A 5,398-nucleotide genomic window follows, 5' to 3' on the forward strand; every position below is an offset into this window, starting at 1 on the left:
CTTGACAGCAGCAAGTTTGGGTTTTAATGGCTAGTGATCGTGAGTATTTTCTTTTGTGTCTCTTAGCCCCTTAAAAGTCTTCTATGGTGAATGCCTGTTCATGTCCTTTGTGAATTTTTTAATTGGATTCTCTTTTTTTTTTTTTTTTTGTAGAGGTGTTGTATTTTCCTATAAATTTTAGAGATGAGACCTTTGTCTGATTTTTCATAGCCAATAATTTTTTCCCAGTCTGTAGGTTCTGTTTTTACTCTTTTGGTGAAGTCTTTTGATGAGCATAAATGTTTAATTTTTAGGAGCTCCCAGTTAACTAAATAAAAATAATTTTTTATTTTTTTCCCAGTTAACTAGTTTATCTTCTGATGTTTGCACATTGTTATTTATGATTTGTATTGTATTTATGCCATGTTTTAGGACCTGTAGGGTCCCTATTTTTTCTTCCATGATCTTTATCATTTTAGGTTTTATATTTAGGTCTTTGATCCATTTGACTTAGTTTTTGTGGATGGTGTGAGGTTTGGGTGCTGTTTCATTTTTTTTTACAGATGGACATCTAGTTTTGCTAGCCCTGTTTTTTTTAAAAAAGACTGCCTTTTCTGCATTTAACAGACCTTTGTCAAAGATCAGATTACCATAGGTGGATGGGTTTGCACCTGGGTCCTTGATTTGTTCCATTGGTCTTTGTGTCTGTTGCTGTACTAGTACCAGGCTGTTTTGATTACCATGGCTGTAGAGTCTGAGATCAGGTAGTGTGAGGCCTCCTACTTTGTTCTTTTTCTTCAATAAAGCTTTGCTTATCTAGTGTCTCTTTCCTTTCAACAATGTTGGTGATTAGTTTTTCCATCTCATTGAAGAGTACTGTTGGTATTTGGATCAGGATTGCATTATTTTTGTAGATCACTTTGGGTAGAATTGATATTTTCAAAATGTTGAGTCTTCCTTATGTATGAGCATGGTATGTTTCCATTTACGTAGGTACCTTTTGTTTTCTTGCAATAGTGTTTTCTTTGTATAGATCTTTTATGTCCCTGGTTAGATTATTCCTAAGTATTTTATCTTCTTGGGAGCTATTGTAAATGGTATTGTTTTCCCGATTTCCTTTTCGAAGTTCTTTTTGTTGGTGTATAGGAATCCAACTGATTTTTGTGTATTGACCTTGTATCCTGCTAACTCTGTGGAATCTATCAGCTCCAGTGCTGTTTTTTTGCTTGGGATCTTTGGGATTCTCTATGTATAGGATAATATCCATGAATAGGGACAGTTTTACTTCTTCCTTTTCAATTTGGATACTCTTTATTTCTTTTTCTTGCCTTATTGTTCTAGCTAGGATTTCCAGCATGTCAAACAGGAGTGGTAATAAAGAGGATCCTTGTCTTGTTCCCATTCTCAGGGGGAATGCTTTCAGCCTCTCTCCATTGGCAGTGATGTTGGCTGTTGGTTTTGTATCCAAAAACCTGTTGCTGTTGTGTCTATTCTGGCTCACGGCGACCTTATAGAACAGAATAGAATTGCCCTGTAAGGTTTCCAAGGAGCAGCTGTTGGATTCGTTCTGCCAGCCTTTCAGTTAACAGCCAAGCTTTCAACCAGTATGCTACCTTAGCTCTTGTTGGTTTACATGTTTTGTTTTTACGTGTCATCAAGTCAGTTCTGACTCATAGCAATCCTAGGTACAACATAATGAAACACTGCCCGGTCCTGGGCCATCCTCACAATCACTCTTATACTTGACCCCATTGTTGCACCCTCTGTGTCAGTCCATCTCGTTCAGGGTCTTCCTCTTTTTCTCTGACCATCTATCTTACGAAGCATGATGTCCTTCTCCAGCGAGTGATCCCTCCTGACAACATGTCCAAAGTATGTGAGAGGTCTCTTCATCCTTGCTTCTAAGGAGCATTCTGGCTGTATTTCTTCCGAGATAGTTTTGTTCGTTATTCGGCAGTCCATGGATCAAAGGCATCAATTCTTCTTTGGCATTACTTATTGTCCAGCTTTCACATGCCTATGAGGGAATTGAAAACACCATGGCTTGGATCAGTCTTCAAGGTGGCATCTTTGCTTTTTAACACTTTAAAGAAGTCTTTTGCAGCAGATTTGCCAACGCGATGTGTTATTTGATTTCTTGATTGCTGCTTCCATGAGTCGGAATCGACTCGACGGCACTGGGTTTTGGGCTTCCATGGGTGTTCATTGTGGATCCAAGTAAATTGAAATCCTTGACTTTAATCTTTTCTCTTTTTTTCATCATGATGTCGTTTATTGGTCCAGTTTTAAGGATTTTTGTTTTCTTTATGTTGAGGTGTAATCCATACTGAAGGCTGTAGTCTTTGATCTTCCTCAGTAAGTGCTTCAATTCCCCTTCAGTTCCAGCAAGCAAGATTGTGTCATCTGCATAACACAGGTTGTTGATAAGTCCTCCTCCAATCCTGATACTCTGTTCTTTTTTACATAGTCTTTGGTTTACAGATGCCCTTTATTATGCTGAGGAATTTCCCTTCTATTCTTATTTTATTGAGAGTTTTTATCAGGAATGGGTTTTGGACTTTATCAAATGCTTTTTCTGCTTCGACTGGGATGATCATGTGATTCTTGTCTTTTGTTCTATTTATGGTGTATTCCAGAACCAAACCCAAGTGACTCTTATTTTACTTAATTATTGTTCTATTTTATTATTAGTTATTGTTGTTAATCTCTAACTGCGTCTAATTTATAAATTAAACATTATCATAAGTATATACGTATAGGAGAAAATATATATAGAGTTTGGTACTATCCTTGGTTTCAGGCACCCACTGGGGGTCTTGGAACGTACTCCCCATAAATCAAAGGGGGTTACAGTAATGTGTTTTCATTCTCATTTAATTCTAGTAAGTTTTTATTCCTTCTATGATTTCTTCTATTACCCAGTTGTTTTTAAGCAAGTTGTTATTCAGTTTCCACGTATTTGATTTTTTCCTTGCTCTTCCTGTTATTGATTTCTACTTCTATTGCATTGTGATCAGAGAGAATGCTTTATATTATTTCAACGTTTTGGATTTTATTGAAGGTTTCTTTATGGCCTAAGTTGTCTATTCTGGAGAATGTCCAATGTGCATTGGCAAAGAAGGTGTACTTTACTGCTGCTGGGTGGAGTATTCTATATATGTCTAGGAGGTCAAGTTGGTTGATTTTGGTCTTTGGATTTTCTGTATCTTTGTTGAGTTTCTAGATGTTCTGTCCTTCATTGAGAGTGGTGTGTTGAAGTTTCCTACTGTCATTGTGGAACTGTCTATTTCTCTTTTCAGTGGTGTTAGAGTTTGTTTTTTGTATTTTGGGGCCCTGTTGTTGGGTGTGTAGATATTTATTAAGCTTATATGTTCTTGATGAATTCCCCCTTTAATCATTATATAATGTCCTTCCTTGCCTTTTTTAGTACATTTTGCCTTAAAGTCTATTTTATCTGAGGTTAATATTTTTTTTTTTAATATTGCCATTCCTGCCCTTTTTTGGTTCATGCTTGCTTGATATATTTTTCCATCTTTCGATTTTTAATATATTTATGTCTTTTTGTCTAAGGCATGTCTCTTGTGGCCAGCATATTGATGGGTTGTGCTTTTTTGTCCATTCTGCCACTCTCTGTCTCTTTATAGGTGCATTTAATCCATTTACATTCAGTGTGATTATTGATAGGTATGAGTTTATTGCTATCATATTATTGAGCTTTTTTTTTATGGTGGTGACATTTTCTTTTACTTTCTTGGCTGAGTTCCTTTTGTTTGTGAATTTTCTTTTATTTCATCATTATAGATTGTATGTTTACTGAGACTTTATATTTTTCTTCTTTTTTCTTTTGATAAGTAGGTTTGTTAACTTTTACCTTAAAATTTACCTTTATCTTCCTAAGCTGGAACCAGTCTTTTATTACTTGGAATTGCCTTAACTTCCTCTCCATTTGAATGTTTTATATCTACACAGTTCATTCTCCCTTTTATTGTTTTGATGTTGCCGTTATTTACAGATTGATGTCTGTTTCCCTGTCTTAAGTCTTTAGCTTTGTTTTATTATTGAGAATTCATTACCTAGGTTGGTATCTGGCTGATGCTGTCCTGTGTCCTAGACTCCTGTTGTCTGATGTTGTTGGTTTTCTAACCAAAGGACTCTTTAACATTTCTTGTAAGCTTGGTTTGGTTTTTAGAAATTTCCTTAATTTCTTTTTATCTGGAAATGTCCTAAATCTGCCATTGTATTTGAGAGAGAGTTGTGCAGAATATATTATTATTGGTTGGCAGTATTCTTTCAAGGTTTTATGTTTGTCATCCCATTGCCTTCTTGCCTGTATGGTTTCACCAAGTAATCAGAGCTTAGTCTTATTGTTTCCCTTTTATAAGTGACTGTTTTTCTTCAGCTACTCTCAGGATTCTTTCTTTGTCTTTGGTTTTGGCAAGTGTGATTATGATATGTCTTGGTTACTATCTTTGGTGTCTATCCTAAATGGGTTTCGTTGAGCTTTTTGGATGGTCAGCTTTTCGTCTTTCATGATATTTGCAAGTTTTCTGACAGCAAATCTTCAACAATCTTCTGTTTTCCATTTTCTCCCCCTGTTTTGGAACTCCAGTCATGCCCAAATTTTTGCTCTTGGTTTTTGTGTCCCAGGTTTTTTCATTTATCTATATTCTTTTCTCTGATTTTTTTTTTTCCTCAAAAAGTGGCATCCATGGATTTTGTCTTCAATCTTGCTGATTCTGCCTTTCATTGTTTCAAATTTGCTCCTAAAACCTTCTATTGAGTTATCCATTTCTGAAATTTTGTCTTTTATCTTTTGGATTTCCAGTTGCTGTTTGTGTATGATTTCTAGTTGTTTATTTATTTGGATGTTTTGTTCTTGTATTATTTTCCTTAGTTTTTTATTGCTTTGTCTGATTTTCCTTGATTTTGGCTATATTTTTGTTGGTTTTGCCTGTGTTTTCCATGATTTTGTCTATTTTTTTCCTTGTTTTTTCTGATCTTTTTTCTCATCTCTTGGAGAGCCCTAAATATTAGTCTTTTGGATTCCATATCAGGCAGTTCCACTGCCTTTTTTTCTACCAGAAAAGCATTTGATTATTTTGGTCACTTGCTGTACCCATCTTGTTCTACTTTTTTATATATTTTCATATTGTCTGCTGTCTCTGAGACACTACGATATTATTTTCTTTACTTATTGATTGTATGTTTGTTTGTTTCACCTTGCTTCTTTTTTTCTGTCTTGATATGTCTGGTCAGTCAGGCCAGGCATGGTTTGCTGCTTGTTTGCCTGTGGGAAAATAGCACCCACAACCTTACCCAGGTGGGCAGGGGAGCAGTGGCAGGATGAGCCCACTTTGCTGTACACTGGTTTGGCGAGATGGCTTAGGGAAAACTGGGGGGGTGCTGTCTCCCTGCTGAC

Source organism: Loxodonta africana, chromosome 3 (assembly GCF_030014295.1).
Source record: "Loxodonta africana isolate mLoxAfr1 chromosome 3, mLoxAfr1.hap2, whole genome shotgun sequence".
NCBI lineage: Eukaryota > Metazoa > Chordata > Mammalia > Proboscidea > Elephantidae > Loxodonta > Loxodonta africana.